Source organism: Oncorhynchus masou, chromosome 33 (genome assembly GCF_036934945.1).
Source record: "Oncorhynchus masou masou isolate Uvic2021 chromosome 33, UVic_Omas_1.1, whole genome shotgun sequence".
Lineage (NCBI taxonomy): Eukaryota > Metazoa > Chordata > Actinopteri > Salmoniformes > Salmonidae > Oncorhynchus > Oncorhynchus masou.
The window spans coordinates 6,892,660-6,915,898 of record NC_088244.1 but is presented as its reverse complement, the minus strand read 5'-3'; the positions used below and the strand labels follow the sequence as shown (position 1 = coordinate 6,915,898).

At 45.2% G+C, this 23,239-nt stretch overlaps 6 non-coding genes across 6 annotated transcripts; all 6 read left to right on the top strand.

Moving 5' to 3' along the window:
- Window positions 1-7,925: 7,925 nt before the first annotated feature.
- On the top strand, window positions 7,926-7,997 carry trnah-gug (transfer RNA histidin (anticodon GUG)). The gene has a single exon. It is a non-coding gene; the product is annotated as a tRNA-His (tRNA).
- Window positions 7,998-10,262: 2,265 nt separating this feature from the next.
- Window positions 10,263-10,334, top strand: trnah-gug (transfer RNA histidin (anticodon GUG)). The gene has a single exon. It is a non-coding gene; the product is annotated as a tRNA-His (tRNA).
- Window positions 10,335-12,610: 2,276 nt separating this feature from the next.
- trnah-gug (transfer RNA histidin (anticodon GUG)) lies at window positions 12,611-12,682 on the top strand. Its single transcript has one exon. It is a non-coding gene; the product is annotated as a tRNA-His (tRNA).
- A 4,613-nt stretch (window positions 12,683-17,295) lies between these two features.
- Window positions 17,296-17,367, top strand: trnah-gug (transfer RNA histidin (anticodon GUG)). The gene has a single exon. It is a non-coding gene; the product is annotated as a tRNA-His (tRNA).
- A 2,271-nt stretch (window positions 17,368-19,638) lies between these two features.
- On the top strand, window positions 19,639-19,710 carry trnah-gug (transfer RNA histidin (anticodon GUG)). The gene has a single exon. It is a non-coding gene; the product is annotated as a tRNA-His (tRNA).
- Window positions 19,711-21,981: 2,271 nt separating this feature from the next.
- trnah-gug (transfer RNA histidin (anticodon GUG)) lies at window positions 21,982-22,053 on the top strand. The gene has a single exon. It is a non-coding gene; the product is annotated as a tRNA-His (tRNA).
- Window positions 22,054-23,239: the final 1,186 nt, after the last annotated feature.

The window sequence follows — 23,239 nt, the reverse complement described above, 5'->3', positions numbered from 1 at the left end:
TATACACACACATGATAACATATGCACTATACACACACAAAGACATGGGTAGATATGTGGTAGTAGAGTAGTGGCCTGAGGGCACACACTTAATGTGTTTAATGTAATGTCATGTTTTTAAATTGTATATAACTGCCTTCATTTTTCTGGACCCCAGGAAGAGTAGCTGCTGCCTTGTTACCAGCTAATGGGGATCTATAATATATACAATTAAATACAAATGTGTGTAACTCTGCTTCCCACTCAACTCTGCCGTCACCAAAAAGATCGCTGTAATAGTCGGCGGCTTGTGAGCTTTCTGAGGTGCTTTCTGAAGGCACGTAGGTCTAGAATGTGACTCAAAGTCCCTTCCCTTTTCGTAGCCAGAAATACCGGTTGTACCAGCATTCTTGGATCTTCGAAATAGAAACCATTCAGATTACCTGCTTCTGGAGATGGGAGGATAATTCCTCCCTCAAAACAGGCGCTGAGGCCACGGAAACAGTCAACGTGATGTTGCTGCAGAAACGTGGGGGACTCACAACAAATTTGAACCTGTACCCTAACGTCACTGTTGGCATGGTTCAGGTCCACACTGCACTTGCAGTGCCATCTGAGGGGCCGGAAGCTTTTGGTTCTTCCTCCTTTTCCACCACTCTTGAAAACTCTGTGTCTGAACATGGAGAAGGGAAACTTTTAATCGAACCTACATGCGGGAGACAACACTTTTAACACTTGTGAACACTGTGGAACTTGGGGTTGAAAAAAAAAAACTTTATGTGCCAAGGTTTGCCTTAAGCCCGGCCCACTCTGGGTACACGGGCTCCAACGGTCAGTGACATACCCCGAATGGCCATGCCACTTGGGGGTGCAGTAGTCACAACAAGCCTCACTCGGTTCAGGTGGCAAGAATGCAACCTGGCAACTGGCTGGCACACAATGCTGGACCACATGCATTAAAAATTGACCCGGGAAAAAACATTATCATTGAGGTTACCCTACCAACCAGTCATAGGTACTGGCAACAAAGCGCCTTGTAACCTAGCTGGGAATGGGACAGACATCTCTGAAAAACGGACCCCTTTTGTTGTAATAGACAGGGGCAATTCGTAATTTAATCTAATTCCCAGGAATGAAGAGTGTTGAGCTGGAGACAGACAGCTAATTTGGGGGCTTATATGAACCATAGAGACTGCGTGTGGGATAATAGCATGGTCGTGTCCAACCCTGCTCATTCCCTCGACTCAGCTACCAAGCCTATGGCTCTAAAACCCGAATGGCACCAAAGGAGATGGCCACAGGTTTTACAGACCCGTAACCAATTGTGTTATTGTGTATGTTTTTTCACTTTATTTGTAACTTATTTCGTACATAATATTTCTGCCACCGTGTCTTATGACCAAAAAGAGCTTCTTGATATCAGGGCAGCGATTACTCACCCAGTACTGGAGGAATACTTGTTCTTTAACGAGTCGGACGGGAAGGATTTACTCCAGACACCCCACAAGGCCATCATCCCCATCATTCGTAGGAGGAAAATATGTAGGGTATCGTGGACGACGGTCCGGGTAATCTACCTTTACCATCGGTCCTATTAGCCAACGTACAATCAATCCATAATAAAATAGACAAACTACGAGTACGTATACCATACCAACGGGACATTAAACTGTAATATCTTGTTTCACAGAGTTGTGGCTGAACGACGACATGATTAACATACAGCTGGCGGGTTTTCATTTTTTCGGCAGGATAGAACAGAGGCCTCTGGTAAGACAAGGGATGGCGGACTATACATATTTGTAAACAACAGCTGGTGCACAAAATCTATGGACACTGGCACGAAGACCACGAAGACCACACTCAATGAGCTGTATACGGCCATAAGCAAACAGAACGCTCATCCAGAGGTGGCGCTCCAGGGGCTGACTTTAATGCAGGGAAACTCAAATCAGTTTTCCCTCATTTCTATCAGCATGTTAAATGTGCAACCAGAGGGAAGAAGACTCTAGACCAACTTTACTCCACACACAGAGATGCGTACAAAGCTCTTTCACCCTCCATTTGGCAAATCTGACCATAATTCTATCATCCTGATTCTTGCTTACAAGCAAAAACTAAAGCAGGAAGCACCAGTGACTCAGTCAATAAGAAAGTGGTCAGATAAAGCAGATGCTAAGCTACAGGACTGTTTTGCTATCACAGACTTTAATATGTTCCAGATTCGTCAGATGGCATTGGGGAGTACACCACATCAGTTACTGGCTTCATCAATAAGTGCATTGACGACGTCGTCCCCACAGTGACTTGTAAGTAAGCATTTCACTGTAAGGTCTACACCTGTTGTATTCGGCGCATGTGACAAATACAATTTGAATTGATTTGATTTAACCCGTATCATTAGACACCTCATAGGGACAAGTGAGCTACAGGCAGGAATCAACAATGAATCCCACTACTGAGCCATCTATGGTGGAGGGGCGCCCCCTTGTGGACAGTGACTTAAACCCTGTAAACACCGTGTAAGGCAGGCCAACTGAGGGGACAGCAATAAACATGGACAAGCTTCCAATATTCTTTGTGCTTCCATGAGAATGTATAGACTCCATGAAGCCCAACCCCTTTAACAACACAGGGGCTCTGGCAATGGCTGACGTAGTACCACGTTTTCCAAACGTGAGGGCACTGTTGTCACAGTAATGTTTTTGCGGAAGGGCGCACAGGTCACTCAGAACCATGCCAACGCGCTAGGGGTTACACAGGCCAAGTGCTCGGGGGGCTGCTTCTTCATCGGAGGTGCAAGCAAACCCTGTTTCCTTCACTCCCTCCAACTCCAGGAAGTGAAAATAGGAGTGGGTTTGCCATAATGCAGGGGCAAAGCTAGTAAGTTTCACTTTCTAGAAGTTAAGAATGCCAACTGACATTGGCCAGGAGGCTCTTTAGCCTAAGCTAGGTGAGCTAGCCTCTTCGACTGCAGCACGGTCCGTTTAGATGTTAAGAATACTGAACAAGAGAAGTGGGACTGGAACCCTTGATCAACAAGTCTGAAGAAAGGCAAGCGGTACATGACAAAGGCAGACACAGGTGGCGGTGGTACCTACCGAACGTGCCCGAGTAGCCTCCCTTAACCGGCGATAGAGCGCACTGGAGCCGAGTTGGGCAAGGGGGGCCAACGCATACCCCACTCCCAAACAGAATAGACATTTGATCCGACCACCCAATCCATCTCTGCTTCCTGCACCAGCGTCTGGGAAAGGAAAGTTGCCAGTGGTAATTCCAAGCATAGTGGAAGGAGTATTCAATAAAAAAAATCATGTCAACACCTACTTATTTCCCACAGAGTCCATGTAATTTATGTGATGGGAGTCAATAACACTTATGCAACAAATATCTTTGCTTAGGCTAAAGAGCCTCCTGGCCAATGTCAGCTGGCATCTGCTATCTGAGCAGCTAACCGATCGCTGCAGCTGTACATAGTCTATCGGTAAATAGCCCACCCAATTTTACCTACCTCATCCCCATACTGTTTTTATTTATTTACTTTCCTGCTCTTTTGCACACCAATATCTCTACCTGTACATGACCATCTGATCATTTATCACTCCAGTGTTAATCTGCAAAATTGTAATTATTCCCCTACCTCCTCATGCCTTTTGCACACAATGTATATAGACCCCCCTTTTTGTACTGTGTTATTGACTTGTTAATTGTTTACTCCATGTGTAACTCTGTGTTGAATGTCTGTTCACACTGCTATGCTTCATCTTGGCCAGGTCGCAGTTGCAAATGAGAACTTGTTCTCAACTAGCCTACCTGGTTAAATAAAGGTGAAATAAAAAAATAAAAAAAATAAATAGAATTGTCTTTTCTTTTTTTGACATTATAGAGTATTTTGTATAGATCAATAAAACAATTTTTTAAATCACAATTAAATCTATTTCAATCCCACTTTGTAAAATAACAAAATGTGAACAAATCCAAACGGGGTGAATACTTCTGGAACCCACTGTAGCTCTGTATATTCATTATCATCATCACTATCGCCATATCTCAGATGAGATGATCATCAGCTCTTGTGCCACAAGGTAGGTTAGGTATGAACTAGAATTGAGATTATGTTATTGATTGTTATGTATCATATTTTACCTTTAAATTATTGTACCGATTCGGGTACTGTTTACAGCTACAGATACAAAATGGTCGCCGTGTGTGTGTGTGGGGGGAGGACACACAACACAGCTTCAGGTTATATAACAGATATGAACAGCAGCAGATACTCATGGTTTGCATGTCTTATTCTATCCACCCATGCATACTCTCTGTGAAACATTCATTTTCAATTAATTCAAGTCAATGTTGGAGGAGCTTCGAAACTTGGCTGCTCTACTGAAACACCAGAACATACCTTATTCTACCAGCACGCCTCCTTCTGGCCAAGTTTTGCAATTACAAGCTACTGGGGAAACACCAGAACATATTCACTCTAGTATGACTCTACTGCCACCTTCTGACCAAGTGTTGTAATTACAAGCTATTGGGAGACGTTTCCATCAGCGCTGGAAAATACAGTATTTGACTGACTAACTTTGTACAGGAGCCATAAACAGCAATTCAATGTCAACTTTAACACTTTAAAAAATGTTTTAACATAGAGTACCTGTCACGGCTTTCATCTGTAGAAGGAGCGGACCAAAATGCAGCGTGGTTGTTATTCATTTTAATAAAGAAACTATACACTAATCAACTAACAAAATAACAACCGTGCGAAAACCTAAACAGTCCTATCTGGTGAAAACACAGAGACAGGAACAATCACCCACAAACACACAGTGAAACCCAGGCTACCTAAATATGGTTCCCAATCAGAGACAATGACTAACACCTGCCTCTGATTGAAAAACATATCAGGCCAGACATAGAAATAGACAAACAAGACATCCAACATAGAATGCCCACTCAGATCGCACCCTGACCAACCAAAACATAGAAACATACAAAGTAAACTATGGCCAGGGTGTAACAGTACTCCACCCCCCAAGGTGCGGACTCCGGCCGCAAAACCTGAACCTATCGGGGAGGGTCTGGGTGGGTATCTGTCCGTGGTGGCAGCTCTGGTGCTGGACGTGGCCCCTACTTCACCGTAGTCTTCCCCCACCTTGTCCGCTTCCGTGACCTCTTAGCCACGGCAACCCTACTTAATAACACGGGACAGAGGGGCAGCTCGGGACAGAGGGGCAGCTCGGGACAGAGGGGCAGCTCGGGACAGTGGGGCTCTTCAGACTCCGGCAGCAGCGCTGGACAGGCGGGAGACTCCGGCAGCAGCGCCGGACAGGCTGGAGACTCCGGCAGCAGCGCCGGACAGGCGGGAGACTCCGGCAGCAGCGCCGGACAGGCGGGAGACTCCGGCAGCAGCGCCGGACAGGCGGGAGACTCCGGCAGCAGCGCCAGACAGGCGGGAGAGGAGGAAGGCTCTGGCAGATCCTGGCTGACTGGCGGATCTGGAAGAATCTGGCTGACTGGCGGATCTGGAAGAGTCTGGCAGACTGACGGTTCCGGCAGATCCTGGCAGACTGGCGGATCTGGAAGAGTCTGGTTGACTGGCGGATCTGGAAGAGTCTGGTTGACTGGCAGATCTGGAAGAGTCTGGTTGACTGGCAGATCTTTAACCACCTCAGACACGTCACAGTGAAGGCCTGCTTGAGTAGATCGATTTCACCTCCACGTATACCAGCCCTGGTAGCTCGCCGTGATCGTATAGTGGTTAGTACTCTGCGTTGTGTCCAATTAAGCACCGCCACGTGCGGTCGTAGACTCCGACAATGAAAGAAATGTTTTGCCTTTATCGTGTCGTGTGGCGCCTGATGACTGACCAATAGAAACTCGGCCAGCACTGAGTACACACACAAATTATTATTATTGTGAATAGTCAGATTTATATAATAGTTTGATTTAAACATCTACATGCTTTGCAAGAAGAACAATTTCCGTAATAATCCTGTTTACATTTTGATAAATGCAGATTTCGCCAATCAAAATAAACTTTCTACCACAGCGACCATGTTACTTTCGGGAAGCCTATATTATTCTTCGTTCGGACATATAAAGGTTTGTATGTGAAAAATACACCAAGACATTCGTGAAGAGGGCACGACAATGCCTATTTCCCCTCAGGAGGCTGAAAAGATTTGGCATTGGACCTCAGATCCTCAAATAATATCTAAAGCTGCACCATCGAGAGCATTTTGACTGGCTGCATCACCACTTGGCGACTGCTCGGCATCCGACTGCAATTCGCTTCAGAGGATAGTGCTTATATCACTGAGGCCGAGCTTCCTGCCATCCAGGACCTCTATACCAGGCGGTGTCATCGGAAGGCCCAAAGAATTGCCAAAGACTCCAGCCACCTAAGTCATAGACTGTAGACCGGGATCTTTTATTTCAGCTCATGAAACATGGGACCAACACTTTACATGTTGTGTTAATATTTTAGATTACACAGTTGGTACTTTGAGTCATTCAAAAGGAAACTTTTTGCCGTAACATTGTGTATCAAAATGGCGTGACCCGGATTCTGCGGCCACAACACAGAGCACGAACCACATTATGATCATGGCAAGTTACCAGGGCTTGTGGGAGACCCCTTGAGTGGAAAGCCAAAAAGTCAGCTGTGCCTGTCCTCGTCACTGCATGCTTGAATAACCCAATTTGTCCAACAGACACACAAGCACTTGCTGTAATCTAACTGGCATTAAAGTGTAACGTCAGACTTTGGAATTTAACCACCTCAGCCACGTCACAGTGAAGGCCTGCTTGAGTAGATCGATTTCACCTCTACATATACAAGCCCTGGTAGCTAGCCGTGATCGTATAGTGGTTAGTACTCTGCGTTGTGGCCGCAGCAACCCCGGTTCGAATCAGGGTCACGGCATTGAAATTCACAATGTCACGGCATAAGGGCTCTTTTTGAATTGGCAGGGTGAACACAAATTATGATTATTGTGAATAGTCAGATTTATATAATAGTTTGATTTAAACGTCGACATGCTTTGCAAGAAGAACAATTTCCCTAATAATCCTGTTTACATTTTGATAAATGCAGATTTCGACAATCAAAATAAACTTTCTACCACAGCGACCATGTTACTTTCGGGAAGCCTATATTATTCTTAGTTCGGACATATAAAGATTTGTATGTGAAAAATATGGTCCAAACACACCAAGACATTAGTGAAGAGGGCAAGACAATGCCTATTTCCCCTCAGGTGGCTGAAAAGATTTGGCATTGGACCTCAGATCCTCAAATAATATCTAAAGCTGCACCATCGAGAGCATTTTGACTGGCTGCATCACCACTTGGCGACTGCTCGGCATCCGACTGCAATTCGCTACAGAGGATAGTGCTTATATCACTGAGGCCGAGCTTCCTGCCATCCAGGACCTCTATACCAGGCGGTGTCATCGGAAGGCCCAAAGAATTGCCAAAGACTCCAGCCACCTAAGTCATAGACTGTAGACCGGGATCTTTTATTTCAGCTCATGAAACATGGGACCAACACTTTACATGTTGTGTTAATATTTTAGATTACACAGTTGGTACTTTGAGTCATTCAAAAGGAAACTTTTTGCCGTAACATTGTGTATCAAAATGGCGTGACCCGGATTCTGCGGCCACAACACAGAGCACGAACCACATTATGATCATGGCAAGTTACCAGGGCTTGTGGGAGACCCCTTGAGTGGAAAGCCAAAAGTCAGCTGTGCCTGTCCTCGTCACTGCATGCTTGAATAACCCAATTTGTCCCACAGACACACAAGCACTTGCTGTAATCTAACTGGCATCAAAGTGTAACGTCAGACTTTGGAATTTAACCACCTCAGCCACGTCACAGTGAAGGCCTGCTTGAGTAGATCGATTTCACCTCTACATATACAAGCCCTGGTAGCTCGCCGTGATCGTATAGTGGTTAGTACTCTGCGTTGTGGCCGCAGCAACCCCGGTTTGAATCCGGGTCACGGCATTGAAATTCACAATGTCACGGCATAAGGGCTCTTTTTGAATTGGCAGGGTGAACTCAACTGAATAAGTGGAGTGAATTTTGCAGAGATTGTGGAAAGGGTGCCACTGACCACTGGTGAATAAATAATTACTATACCGCTGTCATTATAACATTAAATAAGCAGACATTGATAACAGTGTAGGTTACCATACTATACATCTAGTTTCGTTGGCTACAGTTTAAAGGCAGAGTCACAAAGTGAACAGCTGTATCGGGTCAATTTTTGCAACTAAGAGCATTGAAGCACAAAGCGAAAACTTCTCCACCTCGTCCCGAAGCTATGCATGGGCTGATACTCTGTGTTAGTCTATCATTGTGCTCATCTGCAGAGCTGCTCATGGCGACATCATATGGTTGAGTCTCAGTTGAACTCATTCAAAATGCGCCCTCAAGCCGTGAATCGCATTGCCATGAGCAGTACTAACCATTATATGATCACGTCAAGCTACCAGGGCTTGTGTGTGAGGGGGAGATATTAGGCTACTCAAGCATGAAGTTGCCTTGATGTGGAAAATGTGGCTAAATACCATTGTTGACTAGTTAGACTAGAGAGACTCAACAGTGTATTGTGTAGTAGAATAGAGTTAGTACTGACCCCTGTAGAGTATTGTGTGGTACAGTGGAATACAGTGCTCTGCTAGTGTAGAGTACGGTTCTGAAGTATCCTTGGAATAGGAACATGCCCTCCCCTGGACAATGATTAGCATCCATGAGGGTGACGGTCAACCTCCAGGGGCAACATATTGGGTTCCCCCAAACTCCAGAGGATGAATCTATCATTCTCTGATGTGAACACAGGGAAAAGAGAATGGAAAGATGGGTGTGTTGGACCAGGTCTAGTTCAGGCCCACAGTATCGTCACTGTGCATATGGGACAGGAAGAACAGGCAAACATACTGACACTTCCTGACCTGCCAGAAGTCCACTGGCTGCAGAGTATGGGGTTAAGTTTACCATTCATTATTCACAGCTCTGGAGAATCATCTTCGGAAAATGACGAGAAGAGAGAGCAATGTGCCTTTCACTGAGGAGTGACTTCCGTCTGGCCACTCCACCATAAAGGCCTGATTGGTGGAGTGCTGCCAAGATGGTTGTCCTTCTTGAAGGTTCTCCCAGCTCCTTCAGTGTGACAGGGTCTAGTTCTTCCAATTAAGCACCGCCACGTGCGGTCGTAGACTCCGACAATGAAAGAAATGTTTTGCCTTTATCGTGTAGTGTGGCGCCCGATGACTGACCAATAGAAACTTGGCCAGCACTGAGTACACACACAAATTATGATTATTGTGAATAGTCAGATTTATATAATAGTTTGATTTAAACGTCGACATGCTTTGCAAGAAGAACAATTTCCCTAATAATCCTGTTTACATTTTGATAAATGCAGATTTCGCCAATCAAAATAAACTTTCTACCACAGCGACCATGTTACTTTCGGGAAGCCTATATTATTCTTCGTTCGGACATATAAAGGTTTGTATGTGAAAAATACACCAAGACATTCGTGAAGAGGGCAAGACAATGCCTATTTCCCCTCAGGTGGCTGAAAAGATTTGGCATTGGACCTCAGATCCTCAAATAATATCTAAAGCTGCACCATCGAGAGCATTTTGACTGGCTGCATCACCACTTGGTATGGCAACTGCTCGGCATCTGACTGCAATTCGCTACCGAGGATAGTGCTTATATCACTGAGGCCGAGCTTCCTGCCATCCAGGACCTCTATACCAGGCGGTGTCATCGGAAGGCCCAAAGAATTGCCAAAGACTCCAGCCACCTAAGTCATAGACTGTAGACCGGGATCTTTTATTTCAGCTCATGAAACATGGGACCAACACTTTACATGTTGTGTTAATATTTTAGATTACACAGTTGGTACTTTGAGTCATTCAAAAGGAAACTTTTTGCCGTAACATTGTGTATCAAAATGGCGTGACCCGGATTCTGCGGCCACAACACAGAGCACGAACCACATTATGATCATGGCAAGTTACCAGGGCTTGTGGGAGACCCCTTGAGTGGAAAGCCAAAAAGTCAGCTGTGCCTGTCCTCGTCACTGCATGCTTGAATAACCCAATTTGTCCCACAGACACACAAGCACTTGCTGTAATCTAACTGGCATCAAAGTGTAACGTCAGACTTTGGAATTTAACCACCTCAGCCACGTCACAGTGAAGGCCTGCTTGAGTAGATCGATTTCACCTCTACATATACAAGCCCTGGTAGCTCGCCGTGATCGTATAGTGGTTAGTACTCTGCGTTGTGGCCGCAGCAACCCCGGTTCGAATCCGGGTCACGGCATTGAAATTCACAATGTCACGGCATAAGGGCTCTTTTTGAATTGGCAGGGTGAACTCAACTGAATAAGTGGAGTGAATTTTGCAGAGATTGTGGAAAGGGTGCCACTGACCACTGGTGAATAAATAATTACTATACCGCTGTCATTATAACATTAAATAAGCAGACATTGATAACAGTGTAGGTTACCATACTATACATCTAGTTTCGTTGGCTACAGTTTAAATGCAGAGTCACAAAGTGAACAGCTGTATCGGGTCAATTTTTGCAACTAAGAGCATTGAAGCACAAAGCGAAAACTTCTCCACCTCGTCCCGAAGCTATGCATGGGCTGATACTCTGTGTTAGTCTATCATTGTGCTCATCTGCAGAGCTGCTCATGGCGACATCATATGGTTGAGTCTCAGTTGAACTCATTCAAAATGCGCCCTCAAGCCGTGAATCGCATTGCCATGAGCAGTACTAACCATTATATGATCACGTCAAGCTACCAGGGCTTGTGTGTGAGGGGGAGATATTAGGCTACTCAAGCATGAAGTTGCCTTGATGTGGAAAATGTGGCTAAATACCATTGTTGACTAGTTAGACTAGAGAGACTCAACAGTGTATTGTGTAGTAGAATAGAGTTAGTTCTGACCCCTGTAGAGTATTGTGTGGTACAGTGGAATACAGTGCTCTGCTAGTGTAGAGTACGGTTCTGAAGTATCCTTGGAATAGGAACATGTCCTCCCCTGGACAATGATTAGCATCCATGAGGGTGACGGTCAACCTCCAGGGGCAACATATTGGGTTCCCCCAAACTCCAGAGGATGAATCTACCATTCTCTGATGTGAACACAGGGAAAAGAGAATGGAAAGATGGGTGTGTTGGACCAGGTCTAGTTCAGGCCCACAGTATCGTCACTGTGCATATGGGACAGGAAGAACAGGCAAACATACTGACACTTCCTGTCCTGCCAGAAGTCCACTGGCAGCAGAGTATGGGGTTAAGTTTACCATTCATTATTCACAGCTCTGGAGAATCATCTTCGGAAAATGACGAGAAGAGAGAGCAATGTGCCTTTCACTGAGGAGTGACTTCCGTCTGGCCACTCCACCATAAAGGCCTGATTGGTGGAGTGCTGCAGAGATGGTTGTCCTTCTGGAAGGTTCTCCCAGCTCCTTCAGTGTGACAGGGTCTAGTTCTTCCAATTAAGCACCGCCACGTGCGGTCGTAGACTCCGACAATGAAAGAAATGTTTTGCCTTTATCGTGTAGTGTGGCGCCCGATGACTGACCAATAGAAACTTGGCCAGCACTGAGTACACACACAAATTATGATTATTGTCAATAGTCAGATTTATATAATAGTTTGATTTAAACGTCGACATGCTTTGCAAGAAGAACAATTTCCCTCATAATCCTGTTTACATTTTGATAAATGCAGATTTCGACAATCAAAATAAACTTTCTACCACAGCGACCATGTTACTTTCGGGAAGCCTATATTATTCTTAGTTCGGACATATAAAGATTTGTATGTGAAAAATATGGTCCAAACACACCAAGACATTAGTGAAGAGGGCAAGACAATGCCTATTTCCCCTCAGGTGGCTGAAAAGATTTGGCATTGGACCTCAGATCCTCAAATAATATCTAAAGCTGCACCATCGAGAGCATTTTGACTGGCTGCATCACCACTTGGTATGGCAACTGCTCGGCATCCGACTGCAATTCGCTACAGAGGATAGTGCTTATATCACTGAGGCCGAGCTTCCTGCCATCCAGGACCTCTATACCAGGCGGTGTCAGCGGAAGGCCCAAAGAATTGCCAAAGACTCCAGCCACCTAAGTCATAGACTGTAGACCGGGATCTTTTATTTCAGCTCATGAAACATGGGACCAACACTTTACATGTTGTGTTAATATTTTAGATTACACAGTTGGTACTTTGAGTCATTCAAAAGGAAACTTTTTGCCGTAACATTGTGTATCAAAATGGCGTGACCCGGATTCTGCGGCCACAACACAGAGCACAAACCACTGTATGATCATGGCAAGTTACCAGGGCTTGTGGGAGACCCCTTGAGTGGAAAGCCAAAAAGTCAGCTGTGCCTGTCCTCGTCACTGCATGCTTGCATAACCCAATTTGTCCCACAGACACACAAGCACTTGCTGTAATCTAACTGGCATCAAAGTGTAACGTCAGACTTTGGAATTTAACCACCTCAGCCACGTCACAGTGAAGGCCTGCTTGAGTAGATCGATTTCACCTCTACATATACAATTCCTGGTAGCTCGCCGTGATCGTATAGTGGTTAGTACTCTGCGTTGTGGCCGCAGCAACCCCGGTTCGAATCCGGGTCACGGCATTGAAATTCACAATGTCACGGCATAAGGGCTCTTTTTGAATTGGCAGGGTGAACTCAACTGAATAAGTGGAGTGAATTTTGCAGAGATTGTGGAAAGGGTGCCACTGACCACTGGTGAATAAATAATTACTATACCGCTGTCATTATAACATTAAATAAGCAGACATTGATAACAGTGTAGGTTACCATACTATAACATCTAGTTTCGTTGGCTACAGTTTAAAGGCAGAGTCACAAAGTGAACAGCTGTATCGGGTCAATTTTTGCAACTAAGAGCATTGAAGCACAAAGCGAAAACTTCTCCACCTCGTCCCGAAGCTATGCATGGGCTGATACTCTGTGTTAGTCTATCATTGTGCTCATCTGCAGAGCTGCTCATGGCGACATCATATGGTTGAGTCTCAGTTGAACTCATTCAAAATGCGCCCTCAAGCCGTGAATCGCATTGCCATGAGCAGTACTAACCATTATATGATCACGTCAAGCTACCAGGGCTTGTCTGTGAGGGGGAGATATTAGGCTACTCAAGCATGAAGTTGCCTTGATGTGGAAAATGTGGCTAAATACCATTGTTGACTAGTTAGACTAGAGAGACTCAACAGTGTATTGTGTAGTAGAATAGAGTTAGTACTGACCCCTGTAGAGTATTGTGTGGTACAGTGGAATACAGTGCTCTGCTAGTGTAGAGTACGGTTCTGAAGTATCCTTGGAATAGGAACATGCCCTCCCCTGGACAATGATTAGCATCCATGAGGGTGACGGTCAACCTCCAGGGGCAACATATTGGGTTCCCCAAACTCCAGAGGATGAATCTATCATTCTCTGATGTGAACACAGGGAAAAGAGAATGGAAAGATGGGTGTGTTGGACCAGGTCTAGTTCAGGCCCACAGTATCGTCACTGTGCATATGGGACAGGAAGAACAGGCAAACATACTGACACTTCCTGTCCTGCCAGAAGTCCACTGGCAGCAGAGTATGGGGTTAAGTTTACCATTCATTATTCACAGCTCTGGAGAATCATCTTCGGAAAATGACGAGAAGAGAGAGCAATGTGCCTTTCACTGAGGAGTGACTTCCGTCTGGCCACTCCACCATAAAGGCCTGATTGGTGGAGTGCTGCAGAGATGGTTGTCCTTCTGGAAGGTTCTCCCAGCTCCTTCAGTGTGACAGGGTCTAGTTCTTCCAATTAAGCACCGCCACGTGCGGTCGTAGACTCCGACAATGAAAGAAATGTTTTGCCTTTATCGTGTAGTGTGGCGCCCGATGACTGACCAATAGAAACTTGGCCAGCACTGAGTACACACACAAATTATGATTATTGTGAATAGTCAGATTTATATAATAGTTTGATTTAAACGTCGACATGCTTTGCAAGAAGAACAATTTCCCTAATAATCCTGTTTACATTTTGATAAATGCAGATTTCGACAATCAAAATAAACTTTCTACCACAGCGACCATGTTACTTTCGGGAAGCCTATATTATTCTTAGTTCGGACATATAAAGATTTGTATGTGAAAAATATGGTCCAAACACACCAAGACATTAGTGAAGAGGGCAAGACAATGCCTATTTCCCCTCAGGTGGCTGAAAAGATTTGGCATTGGACCTCAGATCCTCAAATAATATCTAAAGCTGCACCATCGAGAGCATTTTGACTGGCTGCATCACCACTTGGTATGGCAACTGCTCGGCATCCGACTGCAATTCGCTACCGAGGATAGTGCTTATATCACTGAGGCCGAGCTTCCTGCCATCCAGGACCTCTATACCAGGCGGTGTCATCGGAAGGCCCAAAGAATTGCCAAAGACTCCAGCCACCTAAGTCATAGACTGTAGACCGGGATCTTTTATTTCAGCTCATGAAACATGGGACCAACACTTTACATGTTGTGTTAATATTTTAGATTACACAGTTGGTACTTTGAGTCATTCAAAAGGAAACTTTTTGCCGTAACATTGTGTATCAAAATGGCGTGACCCGGATTCTGCGGCCACAACACAGAGCACGAACCACATTATGATCATGGCAAGTTACCAGGGCTTGTGGGAGACCCCTTGAGTGGAAAGCCAAAAAGTCAGCTGTGCCTGTCCTCGTCACTGCATGCTTGAATAACCCAATTTGTCCCACAGACACACAAGCACTTGCTGTAATCTAACTGGCATCAAAGTGTAACGTCAGACTTTGGAATTTAACCACCTCAGCCACGTCACAGTGAAGGCCTGCTTGAGTAGATCGATTTCACCTCTATATATACAAGCCCTGGTAGCTCGCAGTGATCGTATAGTGGTTAGTACTCTGCGTTGTGGCCGCAGCAACCCCGGTTCGAATCCGGGTCACGGCATTGAAATTCACAATGTCACGGCATAAGGGCTCTTTTTGAATTGGCAGGGTGAACTCAACTGAATAAGTGGAGTGAATTTTGCAGAGATTGTGGAAAGGGTGCCACTGACCACTGGTGAATAAATAATTACTATACCGCTGTCATTATAACATTAAATAAGCAGACATTGATAACAGTGTAGGTTACCATACTATACATCTAGTTTCGTTGGCTACAGTTTAAAGGCAGAGTCACAAAGTGAACAGCTGTATCGGGTCAATTTTTGCAACTAAGAGCATTGAAGCACAAAGCGAAAACTTCTCCACCTCGTCCCGAAGCTATGCATGGGCTGATACTCTGTGTTAGTCTATCATTGTGCTCATCTGCAGAGCTGCTCATGGCGACATCATATGGTTGAGTCTCAGTTGAACTCATTCAAAATGCGCCCTCAAGCCGTGAATCGCATTGCCATGAGCAGTACTAACCATTATATGATCACGTCAAGCTACCAGGGCTTGTGTGTGAGGGGGAGATATTAGGCTACTCAAGCATGAAGTTGCCTTGATGTGGAAAATGTGGCTAAATACCATTGTTGACTAGTTAGACTAGAGAGACTCAACAGTGTATTGTGTAGTAGAATAGAGTTAGTACTGACCCCTGTAGAGTATTGTGTGGTACAGTGGAATACAGTGCTCTGCTAGTGTAGAGTACGGTTCTGAAGTATCCTTGGAATAGGAACATGCCCTCCCCTGGACAATGATTAGCATCCATGAGGGTGACGGTCAACCTCCAGGGGCAACATATTGGGTTCCCCCAAACTCCAGAGGATGAATCTATCATTCTCTGATGTGAACACAGGGAAAAGAGAATGGAAAGATGGGTGTGTTGGACCAGGTCTAGTTCAGGCCCACAGTATCGTCACTGTGCATATGGGACAGGAAGAACAGGCAAACATACTGACACTTCCTGACCTGCCAGAAGTCCACTGGCAGCAGAGTATGGGGTTAAGTTTACCATTCATTATTCACAGCTCTGGAGAATCATCTTCGGAAAATGACGAGAAGAGAGAGCAATGTGCCTTTCACTGAGGAGTGACTTCCGTCTGGCCACTCCACCATAAAGGCCTGATTGGTGGAGTGCTGCAGAGATGGTTGTCCTTCTTGAAGGTTCTCCCAGCTCCTTCAGTGTGACAGGGTCTAGTTCTTCCAATTAAGCACCGCCACGTGCGGTCGTAGACTCCGACAATGAAAGAAATGTTTTGCCTTTATCGTGTAGTGTGGCGCCCGATGACTGACCAATAGAAACTTGGCCAGCACTGAGTACACACACAAATTATGATTATTGTGAATAGTCAGATTTATATAATAGTTTGATTTAAACGTCGACATGCTTTGCAAGAAGAACAATTTCCCTAATAATCCTGTTTACATTTTGATAAATGCAGATTTCGCCAATCAAAATAAACTTTCTACCACAGCGACCATGTTACTTTCGGGAAGCCTATATTATTCTTCGTTCGGACATATAAAGGTTTGTATGTGAAAAATACACCAAGACATTCGTGAAGAGGGCACGACAATGCCTATTTCCCCTCAGGAGGCTGAAAAGATTTGGCATTGGACCTCAGATCCTCAAATAATATCTAAAGCTGCACCATCGAGAGCATTTTGACTGGCTGCATCACCACTTGGTATGGCAACTGCTCGGCATCCGACTGCAATTCGCTACCGAGGATAGTGCTTATATCACTGAGGCCGAGCTTCCTGCCATCCAGGACCTCTATACCAGGCGGTGTCATCGGAAGGCCCAAAGAATTGCCAAAGACTCCAGCCACCTAAGTCATAGACTGTAGACCGGGATCTTTTATTTCAGCTCATGAAACATGGGACCAACACTTTACATGTTGTGTTAATATTTTAGATTACACAGTTGGTACTTTGAGTCATTCAAAAGGAAACTTTTTGCCGTAACATTGTGTATCAAAATGGCGTGACCCGGATTCTGCGGCCACAACACAGAGCACGAACCACATTATGATCATGGCAAGTTACCAGGGCTTGTGGGAGACCCCTTGAGTGGAAAGCCAAAAAGTCAGCTGTGCCTGTCCTCGTCACTGCATGCTTGAATAACCCAATTTGTCCCACAGACACACAAGCACTTGCTGTAATCTAACTGGCATCAAAGTGTAACGTCAGACTTTGGAATTTAACCACCTCAGCCACGTCACAGTGAAGGCCTGCTTGAGTAGATCGATTTCACCTCTACATATACAAGCCCTGGTAGCTCGCCGTGATCGTATAGTGGTTAGTACTCTGCGTTGTGGCCGCAGCAACCCCGGTTCGAATCCGGGTCACGGCATTGAAATTCACAATGTCACGGCATAAGGGCTCTTTTTGAATTGGCAGGGTGAACTCAACTGAATAAGTGGAGTGAATTTTGCAGAGATTGTGGAAAGGGTGCCACTGACCACTGGTGAATAAATAATTACTATACCGCTGTCATTATAACATTAAATAAGCAGACATTGATAACAGTGTAGGTTACCATACTATACATCTAGTTTCGTTGGCTACAGTTTAAAGGCAGAGTCACAAAGTGAACAGCTGTATCGGGTCAATTTTTGCAACTAAGAGCATTGAAGCACAAAGCGAAAACTTCTCCACCTCGTCCCGAAGCTATGCATGGGCTGATACTCTGTGTTAGTCTATCATTGTGCTCATCTGCAGAGCTGCTCATGGCGACATCATATGGTTGAGTCTCAGTTGAACTCATTCAAAATGCGCCCTCAAGCCGTGAATCGCATTGCCATGAGCAGTACTAACCATTATATGATCACGTCAAGCTACCAGGGCTTGTGTGTGAGGGGGAGATATTAGGCTACTCAAGCATGCCGTTGCCTTGATGTGGAAAATGTGGCTAAATACCATTGTTGACTAGTTAGACTAGAGAGACTCAACAGTGTATTGTGTAGTAGAATAGAGTTAGTACTGACCCCTGTAGAGTATTGTGTGGTACAGTGGAATACAGTGCTCTGCTAGTGTAGAGTACGGTTCTGAAGTATCCTTGGAATAGGAACATGCCCTCCCCTGGACAATGATTAGCATCCATGAGGGTGACGGTCAACCTCCAGGGGCAACATATTGGGTTCCCCCAAACTCCAGAGGATGAATCTATCATTCTCTGACCTGAACACAGGGAAAAGAGAATGGAAAGATGGGTGTGTTGGACCAGGTCTAGTTCAGGCCCACAGTATCGTCACTGTGCATATGGGACAGGAAGAACAGGCAAACATACTGACACTTCCTGACCTGCCAGAAGTCCACTGGCAGCAGAGTATGGGGTTAAGTTTACCATTCATTATTCACAGCTCTGGAGAATCATTGTCGGAAAATGACAAGAAGAGAGAGCAATGTGCCTTTCACTGAGGAGTGACTTCCGTCTGGCCACTCCACCATAAAGGCCTGATTGGTGGACTGCTGCAGAGATGGTTGTCCTTCTGGAAGGTTCTCCCAGCTCGTTCAGTGTGACAGGGTCTAGTTCTTCCAATTAAGCACCGCCACGTGCGGTCGTAGACTCCGACAATGAAAGAAATGTTTTGCCTTTATCGTGTAGTGTGGCGCCCGATGACTGACCAATAGAAACTCGGCCAGCACTGAGTACACACGCAAATTATGATTATTGTGAATAGTCAGATTTATATAATAGTTTGATTTAAACGTCTACATGCTTTGCAAGAAGAACAATTTCCCTAATAATCCTGTTTACATTTTGATGAATGCAGATTTCGACAATCAAAATAAACTTTCTACCACAGCGACCATGTTACTTTCGGGAAGCCTATATTATTCTTCGTTCGGACATATAAAGGTTTGTATGTGAAAAATATGGTCCAAACACACCAAGACATTCGTGAAGAGGGCACGACAATGCCTATTTCCCCTCAGGAGGCTGAAAAGATTTGGCATTGGACCTCAGATCCTCAAATAATATCTAAAGCTGCACCATCGAGAGCATTTTGACTGGCTGCATCACCACTTGGCGACTGCTCGGCATCCGACTGCAATTCGCTACAGAGGATAGTGCTTATATCACTGAGGCCGAGCTTCCTGCCATCCAGGACCTCTATACCAGGCGGTGTCAGCGGAAGGCCCAAAGAATTGCCAAAGACTCCAGCCACCTAAGTCATAGACTGTAGACCGGGATCTTTTATTTCAGCTCATGAAACATGGGACCAACACTTTACATGTTGTGTTAATATTTTAGATTACACAGTTGGTACTTTGAGTCATTCAAAAGGAAACTTTTTGCCGTAACATTGTGTATCAAAATGGCGTGACCCGGATTCTGCGGCCACAACACAGAGCACGAACCACTGTATGATCATGGCAAGTTACCAGGGCTTGTGGGAGACCCCTTGAGTGGAAAGCCAAAAAGTCAGCTGTGCCTGTCCTCGTCACTGCATGCTTGAATAACCCAATTTGTCCCACAGACACACAAGCACTTGCTGTAATCTAACTGGCATCAAAGTGTAATGTCAGACTTTGGAATTTAACCACCTCAGCCACGTCACAGTGAAGGCCTGCTTGAGTAGATCGATTTCACCTCTACATATACAAGCCCTGGTAGCTCGCCGTGATCGTATAGTGGTTAGTACTCTGCGTTGTGGCCGCAGCAACCCCGGTTCGAATCCGGGTCACGGCATTGAAATTCACAATGTCACGGCATAAGGGCTCTTTTTGAATTGGCAGGGTGAACTCAACTGAATAAGTGGAGTGAATTATGCAGAGATTGTGGAAAGGTTGCCACTGACCACTGGTGAATAAATAATTACTATACCGCTGTCATTATAACATTAAATAAGCGGACATTGATAACAGTGTAGGTTACCATACTATACATTTAGTTTCGTTGGCTACAGTTTAAAGGCAGAGTCACAAAGTGAACAGCTGTATCGGGTCAATTTTTGCAACTAAGAGCATTGAAGCACAAAGCGAAAACTTCTCCACCTCGTCCCGAAGCTATGCATGGGCTGATACTCTGTGTTAGTCTATCATTCTGCTCATCTGCAGAGCTGCTCATGGCGACATCATATGGCTGAGTCTCAGTTTAACTCATTCAAAAAGTGCCCCCATGCCATGAATCGCATTGCCATGAGCAGTACTAACCATTATATGATCACGACAAGCTACCAGGGCTTGTGTGTGAGGGGGAGATATTAGGCTACTCAAGCATGCCGTTGCCTTGATGTGGAAAATGTGGCTAAATACCATTGTTGACTAGTTAGACTAGAGAGACTCAACAGTGTATTGTGTAGTAGAATAGAGTTAGTACTGACCCCTGTAGAGTATTGTGTGGTACAGTGGAATACAGTGCTCTGCTAGTGTAGAGTACGGTTCTGAAGTATCCTTGGAATAGGAACATGCCCTCCCCTGGACAATGATTAGCATCCATGAGGGTGACGGTCAACCTCCAGGGGCAACATATTGGGTTCCCCCAAACTCCAGAGGATGAATCTATCATTCTCTGACCTGAACACAGGGAAAAGAGAATGGAAAGATGGGTGTGTTGGACCAGGTCTAGTTCAGGCCCACAGTATCGTCACTGTGCATATGGGACAGGAAGAACAGGCAAACATACTGACACTTCCTGACCTGCCAGAAGTCCACTGGCAGCAGAGTATGGGGTTAAGTTTACCATTCATTATTCACAGCTCTGGAGAATCATCTTCGGAAAATGACGAGAAGAGAGAGCAATGTGCCTTTCACTGAGGAGTGACTTCCGTCTGGCCACTCCACCATAAAGGCCTGATTGGTGGAGTGCTGCAGAGATGGTTGTCCTTCTTGAAGGTTCTCCCAGCTCCTTCAGTGTGACAGGGTCTAGTTCTTCCAATTAAGCACCGCCACGTGCGGTCGTAGACTCCGACAATGAAAGAAATGTTTTGCCTTTATCGTGTAGTGTGGCGCCCGATGACTGACCAATAGAAACTTGGCCAGCACTGAGTACACACACAAATTATGATTATTGTGAATAGTCAGATTTATATAATAGTTTGATTTAAACGTCGACATGCTTTGCAAGAAGAACAATTTCCCTAATAATCCTGTTTACATTTTGATAAATGCAGATTTCGACAATCAAAATAAACTTTCTACCACAGCGACCATGTTACTTTCGGGAAGCCTATATTATTCTTAGTTCGGACATATAAAGATTTGTATGTGAAAAATATGGTCCAAACACACCAAGACATTAGTGAAGAGGGCAAGACAATGCCTATTTCCCCTCAGGTGGCTGAAAAGATTTGGCATTGGACCTCAGATCCTCAAATAATATCTAAAGCTGCACCATCGAGAGCATTTTGACTGGCTGCATCACCACTTGGCGACTGCTCGGCATCCGACTGCAATTCGCTACAGAGGATAGTGCTTATATCACTGAGGCCGAGCTTCCTGCCATCCAGGACCTCTATACCAGGCGGTGTCAGCGGAAGGCCCAAAGAATTGCCAAAGACTCCAGCCACCTAAGTCATAGACTGTAGACCGGGATCTTTTATTTCAGCTCATGAAACATGGGACCAACACTTTACATGTTGTGTTAATATTTTAGATTACACAGTTGGTACTTTGAGTCATTCAAAAGGAAACTTTTTGCCGTAACATTGTGTATCAAAATGGCGTGACCCGGATTCTGCGGCCACAACACAGAGCACAAACCACTGTATGATCATGGCAAGTTACCAGGGCTTGTGGGAGACCCCTTGAGTGGAAAGCCAAAAAGTCAGCTGTGCCTGTCCTCGTCACTGCATGCTTGAATAACCCAATTTGTCCCACAGACACACAAGCACTTGCTGTAATCTAACTGGCATCAAAGTGTAACATCAGACTTTGGAATTTAACCACCTCAGCCACGTCACAGTGAAGGCCTGCTTGAGTAGATCGATTTCACCTCTACATATACAAGCCCTGGTAGCTCGCCGTGATCGTATAGTGGTTAGTACTCTGCGTTGTGGCCGCAGCATCCCCGGTTCGAATCCGGGTCACGGCATTGAAATTCACAATGTCACGGCATAAGGGTTCTTTTTGAATTGGCAGGGTGAACTCAACTGAATAAGTGGAGTGAATTATGCAGAGATTGTGGAAAGGTTGCCACTGACCACTGGTGAATAAATAATTACTATACCGCTGTCATTATAACATTAAATAAGCGGACATTGATAACAGTGTAGGTTACCATACTATACATTTAGTTTCGTTGGCTACAGTTTAAAGGCAGAGTCACAAAGTGAACAGCTGTATCGGGTCAATTTGTGCAACTAAGAGCATTGAAGCACAAAGCGAAAACTTCTCCACCTCGTCCCGAAGCTATGCATGGGCTGATACTCTGTGTTAGTCTATCATTGTGCTCATCTGCAGAGCTGCTCATGGCGACATCATATGGTTGAGTCTCAGTTGAACTCATTCAAAATGCGCCCTCAAGCCGTGAATCGCATTGCCATGAGCAGTACTAACCATTATATGATCACGTCAAGCTACCAGGGCTTGTGTGTGAGGGGGAGATATTAGGCTACTCAAGCATGAAGTTGCCTTGATGTGGAAAATGTGGCTAAATACCATTGTTGACTAGTTAGACTAGAGAGACTCAACAGTGTATTGTGTAGTAGAATAGAGTTAGTACTGACCCCTGTAGAGTATTGTGTGGTACAGTGGAATACAGTGCTCTGCTAGTGTAGAGTACGGTTCTGAAGTATCCTTGGAATAGGAACATGCCCTCCCCTGGACAATGATTAGCATCCATGAGGGTGACGGTCAACCTCCAGGGGCAACATATTGGGTTCCCCCAAACTCCAGAGGATGAATCTATCATTCTCTGACCTGAACACAGGGAAAAGAGAATGGAAAGATGGGTGTGTTGGACCAGGTCTAGTTCAGGCCCACAGTATCGTCACTGTGCATATGGGACAGGAAGAACAGGCAAACATACTGACACTTCCTGACCTGCCAGAAGTCCACTGGCAGCAGAGTATGGGGTTAAGTTTACCATTCATTATTCACAGCTCTGGAGAATCATCTTCGGAAAATGACGAGAAGAGAGAGCAATGTGCCTTTCACTGAGGAGTGACTTCCGTCTGGCCACTCCACCATAAAGGCCTGATTGGTGGAGTGCTGCAGAGATGGTTGTCCTTCTGGAAGGTTCTCCCAGCTCCTTCAGTGTGACAGGGTCTAGTTCTTCC